The following is a 19,398-nucleotide window of genomic DNA, read 5'->3' as shown; positions in this document are numbered from 1 at the left end:
GGCCCCTGCAGACGCTGCATCACCTGGTGAGCAGGGGCTGCTTGCAGGCACCCTGTGCCAGTCTCAGACCTGCAGCCCCTGCAGCAGTGCTGTGGCAGGGCAGTGACAGGCTGCTTGCTTTCTGCAGGATTTCAGTTCAGTTCTGGTACCAGGCACCAAACCAAGGCAGCTCCAGCCCTGCAGCCATGCAGGGACTGACTACCAGCTGCACAGGTGCGTTTACAGTAAATACAGAAGTGTGGTCCCATCTAGAGGACATGCCACTTTCCATATTTAACTTTTTTTAGGAAAACAGGATGAGGCAAAACAAGGATTTGCCAGATGAAAGCCTGTGGCTTTCTTCCTCCTGCCTGTTCTTTTGGTTCCTGCCATGGCCCTGCTTGGTCAGCTCCTGGTGTGGCTCATTCCCAGCCTCTCCCTCTCCCCACACTCTGCCCCACACTCACCTGCTCTCAGTCTCCATTCCAAGGCATAAATCACTGATAAAGTCAAATTCTTCTGAGTCTGCCTGCAAGATCTGGGCAGAGAGGCCCTGGGGAGGGCAGTGCTTTCAGGTATTTGTTTGAAGCAGATCCAAACCAGAGGAAGATTTAAATTCAGACCTTCTGTGCCCCAGAGGCACCACAGGGTTTCCAGCCAGCATGGAACAGTGTCATTGTGTCTCCTGCTCTTCCCTCCAGCCCTCCACTATTTGGAGTGGAGGAAAAAGCATTTTCTAAGAGAAAGAATATGGAGATGCTGGTCTAGCAAAGCTCATGTTCTCTGGCAGGGAGCCTGTGTCTTCACCCCCTTCCTTGGAGGTTTTACCAGGGCTGAGTGGAAAAGTGTTTTCCAATCATATTGCATTTAAGACTCGGAAAATGTTCTATATTCCAGCACCAAAGACAATCAGAAACTTCTGTGAACTGAAATGTCAAGAATCCTCCTGCAGATTGGGACTGATTCATTCAAACTGGAGCCCTAAAAAATTATTGAACATTTTGACTTTGACCTTGAAATTACTCTTTTTTTACTTCAAAATTCAAAACATTATTATTTCCATTATTTCATAACAATTCTTTTTAATTTAAAGAGCTTCCATTTTCCCCACCCACTGTCCCAACATCTGAATGATAAAGAAATTTAGGAAATGCCAATAGTCTGAATAGCTCACAAGTTTTATTTTTAGCTCAGAGAGATTAAACATCCTTCACCTTAATAAATATTCTATGTTTTACTTCAGTTCATATATTTTCCTCTCTTTGTGAATAACAGACCTCTCAGAAATCAACACATCTTGTTAGGAAAAAGACAAAATGCCTATTAAATTATCAAGTGCATTTCTCATCAGAGTGCAGCCATCATTCTCAGCAAAGAAGCACTGTAGCTTAATTGACTTTCTAGAAAAAGCACTGTTTAGGCAGATGGTACTGAGAATCATCTGAGTGTCATTCTTTAAATTGTCATGGTGAGGTGGTGGGGACCTTTGGGAGACAGGAGAAGGCAGGAGTGGGCACTGCAGCTCGGGACACACATCCCACTCTGGCCACTGTGGGGGCACTGGCAACACAGCCAGGTTGGTTCCCCTGGCACCACACCATGATTGGTTCTCCTGGCACCACACCCAGATGGGTTCCCCTGGCACCATACCCACTCTGATCTCCTGGCACCACGCCCAGACGGATCCCTCCTGGCACCACGCCCAGATGGATCCCTCTGGTACCACACCCAGATTGATCCCTCCTGTCACCACACCCAGATGGATCCCCCTGGCACAGCCCCTGGCACAGCTGGCTGGAGAGCACTGCTTTGGGCAGTGGGTGTCACTTTGTGCCTGAGCTCAGTGCCACACACACAGCTGAGCAGAGAGCAGGGACTGCTGGGGGTGATGCAGGGGCAGCCAGGGCTTTGGTTAAAAATGGTTGGTGAACCTCTCCAGAAAAGAGAAACAATCCTGGAATTAAATACACTTCCATTCAGCTAAGAAATAAAACAATCTATGAAAATAGGAGCCTGTGGGTCCAAGGTGGTGCAGAGCTGGCAAGCTGTAACTGAGCCAGGTGAGCACCCTGAGCACCTGCATGGCCAGCTTGGAACACTCAGGAGTTTGGGTGTCAGTGCAGGGACAGTGTCCCCTTGAGGATCTTGGGTGTCCCCCTGTCACCATGCAGAAATATCAGAAGCATTTCCCAGCAAAGAACAACCTCTTTACTGCTTGTTCACCTCAAAGCTGAACATGCTGCAGAGGTAAATTAAGCTTCAAAGCAGTAGAGTTAAAATAGAAATCCTATTACTGAACTTTTCAAGGCCCACTCCTAAAGTGAATATCAATACTCTGCTCATTAACAGGCTTCTATAGAAACAAAGTCATTTTGCTTAAATTCTTCTGAATTTCATTGTCATTATTTTGCTTCTGCATTCAAATTATATATTAAGTAAAAATAAAAATTAATCCTGAACAGTTTTAGGCTTGTGACCTTTGGAGAAATGCTGATATTGGTGATCATCTCCTGAACGGTTTTTTTATCATTAAAAAAATGGAAAATGTTCCTTCAAGTTACAAATCTATTAAGAAGCTTTTCAGAGCAGGAAAGATGCCTACCTATAAATGATTTAGACTTAGTCTTGCTGGGAAATTGAGCAGCAGAATCAATGGCAAGCACAGAGGAGCAAGAACATTTTAGGGTCACGGGCCATCCTGCCCTTTTCCTGCCATGTTTCACTGCTGAAGCTGCCAGCAGAGCCTGTCAAACAGCTAAGCACATTGCTCAGGACTGTCTCCCGGCAAAGCAGAGAGGAAATCCTGTAAATGGGATTTTAAGAGCAGTTGGAGTCAGACTGCAGCTGCTGAAGCATTTTTCTGGCAGTGTGACAGCTCCAGTGAGGAGATGCCCCCAGCCAGCACAGGAGCTAAGCTGGGAGCTGCTGCTGCAGGCCTGGCCACTGGGACAAGACAACTGGCTGCCAAACCACACAAGAGCTTTTATCATGTGCCAAACAAAGCTTATAGAGCTGCTCAGGGAGCAGAATGGAGAGGAACCTGTAAAAAACTTCACAAAACTTCCTTCCCAATGCAATCCCCAGCAGCTCTGGCTACTCTAAAACAAGTCTGCTCAGGTGAAAGCCACATGTGCCTTTGCAGTACAAAAGCTCAGCCTGCCTGGCTTGCAAGTTAAGGGCTCAGGACAGATAATTTCAGGATAGATGTGCCCTCAGTGTTAATATCTGGGAAAACCCAGGGCATGGCAGCCAAGTCTGGTGGGTTAATGCCAAGGAGGAATAGCAGGGGCAAGGCAAGGCTGCCCTGGCTGGGTCCCATGGGCTCTGCTGGGATGGATGGACAGGGCTGTGCACACAGCTCTGGGATCTGCTGGGATGGAGGAACAGGACCTGCTCACACAGCACTGGGCTCTGCTGGGATGGAGAAACAGCACTGTGCACACACAGCACTGGGCTCTGCTGGGATGGATGGACAGCACTGGACACACAGCACTGGGCCCTGCTCATACAGCACTGGGCTGTACTTGGATGGATGAACAGGACCTGGGCACACAGCACTGGTGGCACACACCCTGCCCTGCAGGTGGAGGGTGCACCACGGCAGGGAAGCACTGTAGAAGCTTCCACCACTGAAAAAGCCTCTCTCCCTCACTCTGTAAATCTGCCTGGGCTGGGGTGGAAGACCAGAGGTGTCAAAGAGAAGCACAGAAGGTTCATGGCACTTTCCTCTTAAGCCAGCTTTGCCCTGACCACTGGGGAGGCTTGCAATGACCATGGGCTCCTGGATGGAGACTCCAGGACCTGACATCCAGGCTGCTCTCCTCATCCCAGCCCCCAGCAGGTAGCACTTGCCAAGCAGGGCTTTCCTCAAGCAGGAGCTCTCCCATCTGTGACAGCAGTAACAAAACACAGGAGAAGCACCATCTGTTCATCTAGTGGGTACCAGTGCTATCAATCCTCAGCACAGCAGCTACAGACTTTAATAAATACATAGAAATCATTTTCTCTAAATATGGGGAATTGGCCTAACCACAGAATTGCTATGCCAGCAGGGTTTATTGTTGTTTATATTGCACCACCAGCCTGCCTTTGTAACAGAACACCCCAGGCTGGCACAACAGTGGTGAGTCCTGTAACAAATCCTTGGTGCTTGATGCCCATTCCTCACTCTGTGCCCAGGGAAAGTGGGAGTGTGGGATGTGGTGGAGGTGGCTCCTGCCCCAAACAACCCCAGCAGCAGCCTGGAGAGGAGACAGCTCTCTCCAGAACCCTTCCCTGTGGCTGTACAGGCACAGCCTGGGGCTCACGTGCATCCCATGTACCCCTGGCCCTGCATGCACAGCCTTCTCCAGCTCCACCTTCTTTCCTTCACCCCAGCACTCCCACCATGGAGAATTTGGATTGTCTTCTAGTTTTACAGTTGTCACAAGCGTCACAATTGTCACAATACAGTCCCATCCCAAGCTCTCAGCATCCAGCCTCACAAGGTATGTCCTTATTTCTCTCTGGAGTTTCTACTCACTGATTTTTGACTCTCTGGAGTTGGCTGTAAGACAAGCACTGCTTTAATGCAGCTTTTCCTGTCAATAGTCATTTGCCCTAAGCAGGGATGTGGGATTAAGAACCTTGCCTTGCTTCCTGAAAGGAAGAGAAACCACACAACAGAGGTGGGCTTGGGTGGCATGAAGAACATCAGGCAGGTTGAGAACGCCACCTCCAAGCATTCCATAGCTTAGAGCAAGTGTGGAACATTACTGAAAGGAACTTTGGGTCCCAGCATCCAAAGCCTGGAGCCATGGGACCAACTGTGCCTTCAGATCCTTTTATTTTCCTTGCTTTGCTAACAGATGGTCCCTTAGGCTCTCAAAATAAATAACATTTGTTGCCTAAGCTATAAATGCTGGCATGAGCTTTCAGGTAAAAAGAAAATACCCATGTACAGGCCTGTGTTCTGAGGATGCTTTTAAAGACATTGGAATTACCAGGGAAAGGAAGGGCTCTAAGTGTCACCATTCCACTGACAGCAGCAGGGATTGCTGAATCAGGCTCTCCCATCTGACAAATGCTGAGCAGGGTTCCAGGAGCACATGGGGCTGTGCCACCCAGCCTGCTCACTAATGACAGACCCAGCAGAGCAGTGTGTGGGCACTGCCTCATTGCTGTTTTAGTCAATAAACCCCACTGGGTGAAATTATCAGCATGTTTATTACAAATAATATTTGACAGGATGAAATTAGCACATAGATGCTCTTATGTTGGTTAATGAGCTCTGAAATCTAATCCTATAAATCATCAACAACTGCTAGTTGGTGACAGACAGATGAAAAGCAGAGAGGGTGGGTATAACATATCCACATAACTGCAGTGACAAGGGTGTAAAAGAGCAGCATACCTTTATGCAGGACAGCGTGACTGGGAGAAGCTGGGTGTGTGCTCAAGGTTGTAGGATTTCCTTCCAAGCATCACCATGCTGGGGAGCTGAGGCAGTTCAGGGCTGCTGAAGCAATCCAACCTTCCACTGCATCCAGGAGCAGCTTGCTGGGTCCTTCAGTCAGCTGTTGGGTGAGAAAGACTTGGTCATGTTGTCCCTCCAACAAAGTAGTTGTTGCATCTGAGTTTGCAGATCAAATGGAAGAAGTGTCTGTGTGCTGTCCAGTCCTGGCTGGTAGCAGTCAAAATAAAGGCAAATCATGGCCAATCTGAAACTGTTGAACATTTATAGAAAATGCATGCTCTAATTTGCAGTATTTAGCACCCAACAGAATCCCACATTCTCAGGATTTAGGAAGCAGTCAGGCTTTCTAAATGCACATCCATTTTTATTCAAGGTCTATAGCAGACAGAACAAGAGTGAGTAAATTACTTTATTACTGCAATTCACATTTACTGTCCAGCACTTTTTATTTAGGAAGTAAATCTGCTTGAAAGGCCACCTCAAGTAGGAGGAGAACAGGAAGCAGGAGTGAGTGTGAGGCACCAGAAGCACTCCCACCCCCTGTGCACAGCTGAGGCACAGCTGCAGGCACATCCCTGCACTCAGCTCTCAGAGCTGGGCTTGTTTATGGGCACCCACAACTCCTGCTTTAGTGCCCAATTCACAACATAGTCACTGTTGGAACAAATTCCAGGACTTGTTCATTTACAACCTCCAGTCATCACCTGGCTGGTCCAGACAAACCCCCTCCCCACCTGCCCCTCCTGGCAAGCATTGCAATCTTTGTAGAAAGGGCAAATAAGCACATCCCAACCTGTTCTATGACTTGGACAAGCACTTTCCAGAAAAACAGAATATTCTTCCCTGTAGGCTGAATTTTGGGAGAGAAGTATATTGTAAACATTTAATATATGACTAAACACTGTGCAAAAATTATAGCCCTTAATATTTACTCACTGCTGCTTGCCCTGTGCTTTAAAATACCCAATGATGGAGTTATAAAATATCCATACATGTTTAAGCTTTCTCCTGTTTTGTAACCCACTACAATCTGCTGCATCACTGGTGGTTTCATTTCAATTTTAACAGTGCTCATTTGGTTTTCCCACCCATGCAAATGTGCTGCTAACACTTCACCTCACCCCAGTCATTTCAGTGTTTAGTAGCATCCTACAGCAGTGTAAGGGAGAGGGAGCTGGAGTTGTTTATCCTGGAGAAAAGGAGGCTTGGGGGGGACCCTCCTGCTCTCCACAAGTACCCAAAAGGATGGTGGGACAAGGTGGGGTTGGTCTCTTCTCACAAGTATTAGGGCAAGAGGAAATAGCCTCAAGCTGTGCCAGGGCAGGTTTGGGTTAGATATTAGGAAGAAATTCTTCACATAAAAGGTTACCCAGCACTGGACAGGCTGCTCAGGGCAGGGGTGGGGTCACCATCCCTGGAGGGGTTTAAAGCACATTGGATGTTGTGCTTGAGGACAAAAAGTGGTGGCCTTGGCAGTGCTGATGTTTGAACTCAATGATAATTTCCAGTCTAAATGAGTCTATGAGTTTTGACAGCAACAACTGCAATATTTACATATTTCTTATCTTTTCCTCAGTTCTTTGGTATTTCAAGTCATGTCAGCCTCCCACTAGGGATCAGACCCTCTAAGCTGGATGCTGCAAGTATTTCCCTTAGAATCAAACAGGAAATGTAGCAGAATATGTGTGAATTACTCATATTCACCAAGGAAATAACTGTGCTCTGAAAATTTGGGATGAAGAAATACCTCATCTAATAAACAATATTCATTTCTGAAAAAAAAGAATAGCTCACTGATGCATTGCATAATTTTAGCATAAGGTTACATATGCTATCCCCAGTTTATGAGAAAGAACATAATTTTGAATTTCCAAGAACCAGCACATTACAGTGACACCTGTGAATATTCCTCCTACTCTGTGAACTGGGAATTAGCTCAGAAAGAAACCAAACTGCACTGCATGTGTAAGAGACTTGGCCTGTGCTCTGGGTATTTTTCGGATCATATTTTCTTGCACACTGCTCACTGGAAAGATTTGTGTATGACTATTATATTGCAGGGAAAAATGAGGTTTGTGGAAAACCAGTACGAGAACCTGGAAGTAGTCAATGGCAACATGAGAAGCAAAGCAGGAAGCTCCATTACTTGTCATTAATAGGAATAAAGAAACTGAATTAGTACCAGCAGTTACAGTGATCCTCAGAGGCTCTGACCCCGGAGCTGATCTGAGGATGAGGATGCCAGGAAATGCCTGGGCTCCTCATGGCAAATGAACTGTCAGCAGTAACAGAAAACAACTTTGAAAAGCTGGGCACTAATTCCAAGAATGAGGCACAGAGCAAAGAATGATCTGGTTGCATGGCTTTTTATGTTTCGATATCAAACTGCCTTCCAACCCACAAACAACAATAGGTTTTGCTCAGTTGCTTGCTCTGCTGATAGAACCTTATCTCTCCCAACACACAAAGTGCAGTGATGGCTTTGCTGCTGCAGTCACCCTCCTTTACAGCCACACTCACCTGCTGTCACACAGAGGCAAAACCTAACAAACATGTAAACATGGCTAGAGAGAAGTTTTGATGAACATCTACACTGGCCATTACCAACGAATGGAATGAATTACAAGGAGCTGCTGAGCAACTGGAATTAATCTTGGTGCCCTCTGATAACCATATAAATATAATATTCATAAATCATCTAAATAATAATCTAAATATCATCTAAATATAAGCTGTGTGTAATAAAGATTCTGCTTTTGCCACTTCAACTTGGAGGTGTTGGGTCTGTCTTTGGTCATCCCCAAGTGACAATATGCTGTAAGATTGATCTGCAGACGTTCATTGTGAATCTCTTAATGCAAATAACCCACTTTTTGTAGTCATTCCATGAAAAAGATGACATTTGCAGAAGGATACAGGGCTTTAAAACGTTGTCACATCTTGCAGCCTATGAATGCAATGCATTTCTAAGTCTGCTTTTCATAGGAAGCAGACCATTCAAAAAACACCATTCAAAAAACATCATTCAAAAAACCAGCAGCCCTCCTCTCTTAGTTTTAGAGGTAACAAAAACAGGAGAACTTCCCTTGAATATCACACTGGGGAGGAGCACAATTCTGCTCAAACACTGTTACTGCGCACTGAGCAATGCTGATGAATGGCAATAAATAATAAATAAAAGTGTACCCTGACTTACCAAGCAGCCCTGCAGTGATCACCTGGCTCACACAGGGAGGGTCCTTGCTTGGCATGAGGAATGTGGGAGAGGACTCAATTCCCACCCTGGGGATGTGGCAGGCACAGCCTCGACTGTGGGGACAGCACTCTGCAGCAGAGGCTGTGGCTCAGGGATCCCCTCTCCCATCCAGGGTTTGGGAGGGGCTCTGACATCCCTGCTCCCTACAGAAATCCAGGACTCAATTCCTCCTTCTGGCCTTCACTGGCCTTTCTGTGGGCACCATCCCCCAGAGCTGACACTGCTGCTGTGCAAGAGCCACACCTTGAGGTATTTGATCACCTTAAAACAGCCTCAAGACCCCAGCAATGCTCAAAGCTGCCATGACTGCCTCTGTTGGCAGTGAAAAAGCAATTACTCAAACCAACTGATGAAAGAATATTCAAGCTGAATACTTAAGGAGTTTCAGAAGCTTATCAGCGATCTAAATTTTGTGACTTGATTTCAAATTTCCTCTGTAAGTCGTGTGTCAGAAAAAGAATGCAAATAAACAATGAAAAAAGATATTGAAAATATTATTTCAGACAGCATTAAAATGAAACAATGCAATGGAAGATTATTTTCTCCTCTGCACGTGCTGAGTGATGACACAAATTCTCCTTTCAAAGGATGCAAAAGATATTGTGCCCCAAAACACAGAGCATGATTACAAGCTTAATGGGTTGTTTAATTTGATAAAGTGCCGGTTTCTAAATAAAACTGTGCTTTAAATATTTAATCAAATTTTGAGCAGTCTTCCATTTTTTTTTCCTTCTCTAAAAGAAGACACCAAAAAACTACATTTTTCTTTAAGCATCCAAAAATATTGACAGAGAAATTAAGCTGAAGAAGGAAGATTTAGGTAAATATGAAACTATTTAGGTTCCTTCTAATCAAAGCAGTAAAGCTTCAGTGCAGATCCCAGCTCCCTGTCAAACACATCACCCAACAGAGATCTGCCAGTGCCTTTTCCAATGGTTTACACACCCACAAGTGACACAAGGAGGGGGATTCTTCCCTTGCATGCCCATGGCCCCTCACACCAAGCAGTGTGGCACCATCACCACAGCCTGGAGTCCTCTCACCAGCATGCCCAGAGACCTGAGAGCCCTGGCATGAGGCTGGCATGACAACAAACACACTGTGCACTCACCACAGGCAGCCTCTGCCTCTCATCAAACCTTCTGCACTGCTGCCCTCTCCCACCCTGCTTTGGTCTCCCCTAAATATTGATGGAGCCCCTGAGCAGTTCAGGACATCCCCTGGTTGTCTTCCTTCTGCCACGTGGAATTGAAAAACCTATAGATTTCCATCAAAAGATACAGCAAACATTTAAAAGAGCTGGAAAGGGAATGTCAAACAGTCCTGTTGGAACCCAGGCCAAGGCCATTGTCTGCTATTTTGCCACGTTGAATATGACAAGGCAAAAGAAGGAGTAAATAATTTTCTGGGGGCCTCTCTGAGCCAGAGGATCCCCAGCCTGCCCCTGAAGGAGCAGGGTGTGCCCAGACACTGTGGGAGCAGTGAGCTGGTGGCACAGGAGCCCTGGTGGCTTTAGCTTGGAGCCCAGCAGGGCTGGATCACCCACACCCAAGTGCCACACTCCCAATGTCACTGCTGTCCCCTGGCCAAGGACCAGAGCACATCACACAGCCCAGCTCCAAAACCCCAAGGGGCTTTTTCCTTTCCAAACACTCCCATGTGCCCTCTCCAGGTGTCACCTCCCATGAGACAGAAAAGCTGCTGTCCTTTTTCTTGCCAAGGCCACACACTGGACTCTGAGGGAAGGAAATGTGTTTGTGGCCAGAGGTGTCACACCCCAGTGCCACACTGCTCCCTGAGTGCAGCAAGCCACTGTCACTGGCTCCTGCCCCATGGAGCAGGGATGGAACAAGCCCTTCAGCAGGCACAGGGCTCAGCTCCTTGCAGAAATGGGTCTCAGGCAGCTGGGAACAAATTAACATTCAAGTGAGTCTGCTTGGATGGCAGAAAAAGCAGAATCTCTGCATGGCAAGTGCTCCCTTTTAGAGCAGCATTACAAGGCTGGCAGCTGTCCAGCTGGCACAGGAGCTCTCACACAGTGAGCACACACCATTTAGCTGGTGATGTGTAAAGGGCACCCCTCAACCATTTCTGCCTTGGAAACTGTCTTGTGAAATGTTTGAACTTGGGTTGTATTCATGCACCACCAAGATCAGCTGTGTATCATTCAGCACAGCTCCTTGTTCCAGGCTCTAAACAAACCCAGCATCGGTGTCACTCACCAGCAGTAACAACTTTTTTCAATTTGCCTGTTTTCCCTTTTTTTTTTTTGGCACAGATGGCTGGGTGATGAAGTCATGGGTACTTCCTAAAGTGGCTGTTTTTACACCCTTCATTGTTTTAGCTATCAGGAGCTCACTGTGTTTGGAGCTGTAAAACCCAGTGCACCCCCAGCTTCAGCTTAAACTTCCCTGAGAGCTCCCTTTTTCACTGATGCCCTCACTGGATCAAACATCACAGTCAGCTGCCCAAGGTGTGCTGCTCCTTTGTTTTACCACAGAATATTTTAGCCAAGCCACATGTTCCTCACAGCCCAGTCTGGCTTTTCTAGAAGGGACCTGTTGGGATCATGTCTCTCCTCCACTGAGCATCGTGGGCACAAAGGGGCACATCCAGAAGGAAGAATCCTCACAGCAGCTGCCTGGAAGCATTTCTACTTCCTCAGGTGCCAGAGCACTGCCCATGGCCCTGGAGAAGACAGCAAACATTCATGCTGATGCAACCCCCAAGAGCCCCCTGCCATTTACAGAGGAATGAGAGAGAACTGATATGCACAGGCAGGGATATCGCTCACCCACAGTCACAGGGAGCAGCTCTGGAGACTTCCAACCCCTGATATACTGACAGAGGGAATCACCATACTCAGAAAGGCTTCTGGAAGCCAAGGAACTCCAAACAATGAAAGTAGAAGCATCTTCTTCTGTAGGTCAGCTTACACCCACCATACTCACTCCATTGATACCAGCAAGGTTTCCTGCAGGACAAATTCATGATCAGCAGTGAGATAAAAATAATAAAATCTGCCCTTTGTGGGGCTTTTGACACTGTTTGTCTTGCTGGGATTATTTTTCTTCTGATCTCGTTATTTCTGTTCTGGAACTCATTACTTTCACTTGGTCTGAAGCTATCCTGACAACAGCCAACTTACAAGATTAAAAATTTAATGTTAAAAAAACTACCTCAAAACTAAAAAGTAGCAATCTGAGCAAAAAAGGTCTAATGAAGTAATTATATGCAAACAAGCAGATTGCATAGGTAGCTGACAGGGAGACAGAATATTAAGAAAAGAAGCAGTAATAGGAAAAGCTGCTTTGGTAACTTAGGTAGGAAAAGAGAAAACTTTTTACCTGATAGGTATTTAGAGGCCAGTTGGACAGGAGAGGTTTTGGAACATGAGGATTTTGCCCCAGCAGGAGTGAAGCCCATAAGAAAACCCCACTTCAAGATGTGACTTTGAGAACACAATTTCTGCAGCAAATCCTCAATGTCCCTTGTTCAGTCTAAGTCACCAAGAGCCAGGTGAAGGGAGGGATGAGGCTGCTCCAGGCATTGCATGGAAGCGCATCCAGGCAGCCTGGCCACACACCTCCCTTCAGCCCTGCAGCACACTGGCATGTTTCTGATGCCTCCTCCTGCCCAAAGTGTTTTTGAAGTGTTTGGTGCTTCCCAAAGCCACCTGCAGGGACTGGCTGCGCACAGCTCAACACTGACTTACAGATGGTTTTCCCTTGGGACTGGATTCATGTTTGAATTTCACTAAAAGCAGGCAGTGACTGGATTCATGTTTGAATTTCACTAAAAGCAGGCAGTTCTGCACAGCCCTTTGTGGGATCACTGCCTCAAGCCAGTCTGGTCATCTCTGAGATGGTTGAGCCCACCAGGGTCGTGGCTTTTCATGCCCTGTCACTGCTGCATGCCACATCCACCCCAAAAAGCAGCTGGGTTTGCAGAGTTCAGCCCGCCCCCACAGGACACAGGCTCAGCTAAAGCTGAAGTCTTTTCTGCAGGCCACCTTCCCCAGACAGACTGACAGACAGCAGCTGCTCAGCTCCGTGCAGAGGGACCCCACTAACCTTTCACTCCTCCTTTCTGCCACGCTATTGCAGCAGTCCAGGTTTCCTTCCCAGGTCCAAATGAGCTGGGCACATGCCAGTCCAGCAGCAGGTGAGTGTCTCAGCTGCAGGACTCCTTTGGTTTTGCTCAGGAGATGAAATATCATAACCATCTCCTTGTGCTGCCTGATCAAGGCTCACCAGAGCACCTTGAGAGCAGCCAGGGCCATTTGTGTTTGCAGCCATCCAAGCACAGGGGGAAAGTCTATTGCAAGGGTGTTTAGGAGTCCATTTAGAGCACAGGGGACCCAGGGTGGTGGCAGTAAGGGGACAGACACACAGACCTGCTGGTACAACCAATGCAGAACTCTGCTGGCCTGGGGAAGACTGGGCTGCCTGCACAGCATGATCCCAAGCTGCACCACCTCCCAGAGCTGCATTTTCTCCTGGGAGCATATTTGAGCTTATTTAGCATCAAAAGTAAAAACTAAGAGAAAAACATCAAGAAATGCAAGACAAAATTAGCTAGGATAAAACCTGTGTGATGGGTGGCATTATAAATGCCTAGGAATAATCTCAGCCCACCCAAGATTATTTTCAAAGGAAAGTAGCTCAGCTTTGATGCCTTTGGAGTCCAAGGACTTTGGCTTTTTGCTTAAACTCCTTGCATTGTGTTTCATGTTTTCTCAGGGGAAAGCACAGGCATCAGAAAAACACCCTTAAGTAGGCTGCAGCTGAAGAAATGGCTTCATTTCTTGTGAAGAGATAAGAAGTGCTTTGCTTTTCAAGAGGTTGAAGTAAACAAAAATCAGCAATCAAGGGAATCAAAGTGCCCAAAGAGTCTTTGCTCACTGCTTCTCAGTGCTGAACAAGTTTTATTAAAACCAAAAATCCAAACCAAGCCACAACCCCAGAATCACAACAGATGTTCAGGCACTCACACTTCCCTGCCTGGCTACAAGAGGAACAAGTGACATAGCAAGAAGAGATGCTGAAGTGTACTTTCCTCCAGGAAAACAAAAATAAAAGCTCTGTGAGAGACACATTCAAGACCTGCACCCTTCGCAGCACAGCAGGGGCATTGCTTGTCCCGTGTGATGATGCACCAGGAGCCCCAGGGCTTTGCCTCCTGCTCTGAGGGCTGATGTTTGCCTCCCTCCCCATGCAGCCCTGCTCCCTCTGCCTCCTGCAGCACCCCTGGCAGCTGTGACATTGCTCAACCCTCTGCCTTCCTCTGCAGGTGGTGGAGTCCCGCCCCAGCCTTCCAGGGTCACTGTGCTCTCCCAGACCCTCTGATCACCCCCGCAGCCCAGGCAGGGCCTGGCAGGGCCACAGGTGTCACCCTGCCCTAGAAGGCCCCATGGAGCTCTTGGACAATTCCCTGCAGCCCTCCCAGAACTACTGGAATTGGGTTGGGGGCCATGCATGTGAGGGGGCAGGGTGGTGGCACTCCAGGGCTGAGTGGCAGCACTCAAACACTCAGGCAAGGAGCAGATGGTGTCTCAGAAAGCTCCTCATGCACCTGGCCAGGAGCCAGAGACACACTGGCCACCACACCAACTTAGCAGCAGCAGCCACCCCAGCAACCAGCCTGCAGGCAAGCTCTGCATTGATCCAAGAGCCTCAGACAGGGAGGAACCCCTTCCACAGAGCCCAGGGCAGGGAAATGCTGTTTTCTAGGCAGGGCTGGGGTGCTGACAGCAGCACAGGGCACTGGGTGCAGCACAGCCCCAGGAGCAGCAGGGCAGAGGAGCAGGAGGCATCCCAGAGCCTGCTTGCCCCTTCTGCTGCTGGCACACATGGAACTCTGCCTGCTGGACTCCAGCATTCCTGGTTTAGCTTTGGATTTTCCTTAGCTGGCCTTGTTCTTATTTCCCTCATGAAAACACAGCTCCAAGGTTTGTCCCACATCCCCAACACCTTCATATCCCCCGTGCAGCCCTCAGCCACTGCTGCAGACTGAGTCACTGTGCCCAGCTGGTCATGGAAGGCAGCACAGGGGTACAAACCCTCAGTGCTGGAGCACAAAGGATCCTCAACAGGACAAGCCCAACCTCATTGCCCACCACAGGATTCACCTCCCCATCTTCAGACAATGTGGATTTTGGGTTTCATCTTCAGACAATGTGGATTTTGGGTTTCTGCTGTAGTCAGATGGACTTGGATGCTTTTTATGGTCAAATACATGTGTCAAGCAGGGCCCTTCTAGATAAAGTGGTTTCAATGAAAATAACTGTTTTGAGTCCTGTAAATGATGACATTTTTTGAAACAGGAAAGTTGTTAGCAAGCCCTTGCCAATCAGCATTTAATGAACCAGAATATGAGAAAAATACTACCATAATTATCTGCCATGGTAATTTAACATTTTCTTTTATTAAGTGAATGAAAAATAAAGTGACCACAATTATCTGAGATTCCTAGTGAGGTCTCCCAGCCCATTTGACTGTGTGACACTATAGGGATTCCTCCAACTGCACAGATGTAAGAAGAGGCCACCCTGGGGTGCAGCACCATGTGCAATGTATACATGCCAAAACAAAGGAGAGGCAGTTTTACCTACCACAGGATGAGGATACAGCTACTTCATAGGCAAGGACCAGATCTTGTCATCACCAACATCAATGAGCCCCAGTGAAGTGCCATCAGGCCAAACCTAGTGTCAGCCAGAAGAAAAGGAGCAGGTTCATTAGTTACAGGTGCTCAATGCCTCACCTGCGTGGCTCAAACACTGGAAAGTCCCCCAAACCCCAGAGGAACAAGGACATCCCCTTCCAGCATCCTGCCACTCTGCTAAACTGGGAAAGGGTCAGTGAAGGGCATCTCCTGCTGGGTTGTGGTGCCTGTGATGTGACACAGATGAAAGGTGACCCTGCTGCTGCCTCCACCATGGCCACCAAGGCTGTGCTGCTGCAGCCAGGAGGGCACTGGAGCCCTCCAGACCCCTGCTCTGCAGTGAACCCAGTGACCTGGCACTGCCTGACAGGCAGGGGAGGAGACACCCAGCATATTGGAGCTGTTAGCAAGCGCCAGGGACAACAAACAGTGTCGTGCTAGGAAACTAAATTGAAATGCAATGGAACTCTCACATGGGAAAATATGCAGATCATCCTGAACTTTGTCACTTTGCTGAATTCCAGCACGTTTGGTGACAGGGATTGCTTTTCAACTGGAAAGTAACAGATTTTTTCTCTCTGATGTTGCTGAAATCTGGACATAAAAAGCAGTTTGCTTAGGAAGTGACAGCAGAAATACAATAGAACTTCTAGAGGATGTTGCTTCCTTTCATCCAAAGGGATATCGGTTTTAAGGAGAATTGAAGTTTTAATCAAAGATCTTTCTCATGTTTGTCAAAAGCAGGGGAAAATGACAACTGCTTGTTGGCTGCTGGCTCGTGCTGAGCCAACCCTTTGAATATTATTCCAGTTGATTAAATTTGCATTGCTAATAGGGGAGAAGCCATATGCCTTGCACACCTGTAGAATACAGCTCTGGGTTTTGAAAGGTTGTTAATGCACCATTGTGTTCTGGGGAGGGAGGGTGTGATCAGAGCAGGGTGAAGAGCTGCTGGGGGTGCACTGGGTCCCCTGCCACTGCTCCCCTGCACAGCTCACCCAGGGCTGGTACACAAGGTTAGCACCAGGGGAGGGGAGAAACCTGCCTTTTCCTGGGCAAAAACCCTTCAGATTTAGCAGGGAATTGTCTATCAGGCCAGCATGAAATCTCACTTAGAAAAAGGAAAAAAAAAAAGAGCATGCAAGAGATTTAAATCTTACAGAATGGCTTATAAAGATAGTGGAATTGGTGTTCTCTGTATGCCTTCAGCTGAATTTTAAATGTCTTGGGTAAAACTGAAAGGTTTCTTTTTCCTGTTGTCCAGTTAAGAAATTTGTCATCACTAGAGATTGTTGAAATTATTGCTTTCTCCTTCAGGTCATATTAAAAAAATTAAACAGACTACTCCTACTCCCCCTTAAGACTTTGTAGAGGGATTTTATCCTGATTAAAGCATTAAAAATTAATGCCACTCAGAACAAGTCCCCTTGGATTCTGCAGACTGCAGCTATTGCCTGTCTCCTCCAGGTATTTCAGCTGACATTATCTGTAATTAACACTACGTGTCTTAGCCAGTGGCTTTTTGACAGAGAATGTTCAGCAGTGTAAATGGGAGCCAGCTCTGCCTGCTGTGAGAACCTGCCTCAAATGCCAGGCAGATCCAGTCTTGTCCTCTGCCTGGCATGCAGCAGTGAAACAAACACCACATTGAGACAATTCAGTGTGCATTTAACTCTCCAGGCTGAGGATCCTGGCAGGAATCACTTCCCAGCCCTCACTCCCACCCCTGCCACACAGGCTGTGACACCATTTTGCTTTTTCCATTTAAAAAATTTGTCTGGGGAGAGGACAATGCACTCCAGGCAACTCAGCTGAGCTCACTCTGGGCTTGATGCAGATGGGAAAGTGTTTGGAGTCGGGATGAAAAATGACTGCCAGGAACTCCCATCCAACACCAAAAGAGCCCTGTGCAACCATTAGTGTCACCAGTCACCAACCCCATTAACCCAGCCTCAGTATCTGGGAATCACAAATCTCACTCTCCTCTGAATTTCCAAAACTTAATTGACTAATTGAGAGCCCTTGAAGGACAGTCAGATAGAAGTTCTGCACAGCAGTGGTGCAGAGAGTGTGATAAAAGGACAGAAACAGGGGCTGGTATTTGTCAGAAACTTTTGTTTGGATTCATTAGCAATTTGCCCTTTTTAATTGCAAATAATTTAAATTTGATAAAACTTGTTGTCAGTTTTCCAGAAATGTTTGGAGTGATAATGGCCATTTTAAAAATATTCTTCAGAAGAACTTTCATTTAAATTTTTCATATTATGAGATGTTTTTAAGACCAGCAACTCCTTTTTTTTATGTTTTCAAACAAAAAATATCTGGTATAACAGAGAGAATGAAGGAGGCATGGTAGCATAAAATGACTTCAAAAATTTAATGCTCTTGACCTTACACAAGGCAGAAATGTCAAACCCTGAGAACTGGGTTTGACAAGAAATCAAACAACCCACAGGAAGCTGTGTTGATGCCTTAATGCCCACGCAGGGCTCGCTGTAACATCAGCCATGGCCAGGATGCTGCTGTTGAAAACCTGCTTTACCCAAAGTCCCAGTGACTCCACTCCAGCACAAACAGGGTGCGCTCTCTGTGACAGCCCACCCCAGCAGCCAGCAGGGCTCTGGAGCCTGGCATGGATGCACAAACTGTTCTGGCTGCCTTTCCAGAGCTGTGAAAGGGCCCTGTGCCTGGACAAGGCTGGCTCCAGCAGGGGCAGCTCTGCTCAGCTCTGAGAAGGACACAGAGCACAGATTCCTGTGGCAGGCTTTCTCTAAGCTTCCAGTGTTCACTCCTTCCCAGACAAGAGAACGACCACCAAGGAAAGCAACAACTGCCACATAATTGCAATATTCTGAAAATAATCCACTCCCTTTGATAAAGGAGAGTGTTACAAACAAACCTACAGGGGGAAGATTGAAATTAAGCTGCAAGGTAATGAAAAATGTGCAAGGACTCGAAATAATTCCCAGCAGAAGAACCCAGGCTCTGCCAGGCTCAGCAGTGCCATCCCACAGCTCACTGAAAACACCCTCGGTGCAGACAGAGCCTGGCCAGGGATGGAGCAGAAGAGGTCACAGCCCTGTCCAGGGTGAGCTGATAGGGAATGAGCTGAACCACGGGCACAGCCAGCCTTAGGAGAAAGCCAACAAGGCACAAACACACCCTTGCAGAAAAAAGCCAGCCCTCCCAGCCATGCTCAGCCCAAGGACGTGGTGTGTCAGCACACAGAGCTCCACTCTCCAGCCTGCAAAGGGCCCTGAATGCTCTGGTGAAATTTAATTTATAGACAAGAAACCCAAAGTTTCTTCAAAGAGCATATCAATAAATTAGCATCACATTTTGCTGCCTTGTCAAGGATTAGCGGTTTTAATCCATTTCAAGTATGAATTGGGAATTAGAAAATAGTGCTGAGATATTAATAACAAGTAGTTCAGTGTGTGCCCTTAATTCCCCTAAATTTAAAAGGGGTGGTAGGAATTTTAATGCAGTGGAGATAGAGCTGAGCAGATAGAATAAAAATGTCTTAATAGCACAACATACCTAGAGTTTGGGGCTAAAGCTCTGTTTTTCTATTGCTTTCTTCACCAGGTGTTTGTTGGCTGTCTGAGGTCTTCTGCTAAATCCTCTGTCACTGATGGTTGCTGTGTCCAGCCATTCACCTCCTCTTTCCACCAGCAGCAGGGAAGGCAACTGAAGATGAGCTTGAAGAAGCAGAAGTTGCCTATTAGAGCCTGCAGCTGGGAATAAAATCAGAGTCAGGCCATGCTCACACCCTCCCATCATCTCTGGACACAGTACCTGCACACTCTGGAGCCTCCAGCCAAAGCACTGCCCTTCCAAAAGCAGAACAGAGGGGGATAAAGAAGGTAAGATACACCAAAGGGATTTTTAACTGATTGTCAGCACCTCGGGGATAAAATTTACATACCCCAAGGTGTTTGGAGAAAGACTCCTCTCCAGCACAGCCCCATAAATCATCAATTTAATGGGTGTTAATGGGCTGGTGCCTTCAAAGGTTTGCAGTCAGCACAGATGTTTCTTC

The 19,398-nt window shown here is 47.1% G+C and overlaps 1 long non-coding RNA gene across 3 annotated transcripts in view; it reads right to left on the bottom strand.

The window, feature by feature from the left end:
• Window positions 1–538: 538 nt before the first annotated feature.
• LOC135447728 (uncharacterized) overlaps window positions 539–19,398 on the bottom strand; it is a 60,334-nt gene continuing 41,474 nt past the window's right edge. The window contains exons 2-5 of one of the 3 annotated variants that reach the window (XR_010440271.1): window positions 18,897–19,093; window positions 15,304–15,396; window positions 5,372–5,534; window positions 539–960 (exon numbers count right to left, since the gene is read on the bottom strand). This is a non-coding gene — a long non-coding RNA (uncharacterized LOC135447728). Of the gene's footprint in view, window positions 961–5,186; window positions 5,535–11,484; window positions 11,665–15,303; window positions 15,397–18,896; window positions 19,094–19,398 lie in introns of those variants that run through there. The other 2 variants (XR_010440272.1, XR_010440270.1) reach the window with 2 other exon arrangements.

The sequence above is a fragment of the Zonotrichia leucophrys genome, chromosome 4A (assembly GCF_028769735.1).
Source record: "Zonotrichia leucophrys gambelii isolate GWCS_2022_RI chromosome 4A, RI_Zleu_2.0, whole genome shotgun sequence".
NCBI classification, from domain to species: domain Eukaryota; kingdom Metazoa; phylum Chordata; class Aves; order Passeriformes; family Passerellidae; genus Zonotrichia; species Zonotrichia leucophrys.
The sequence above is the reverse complement of the archived record's forward strand: the minus strand, read 5'-3'. Positions and strand labels throughout refer to the sequence as shown.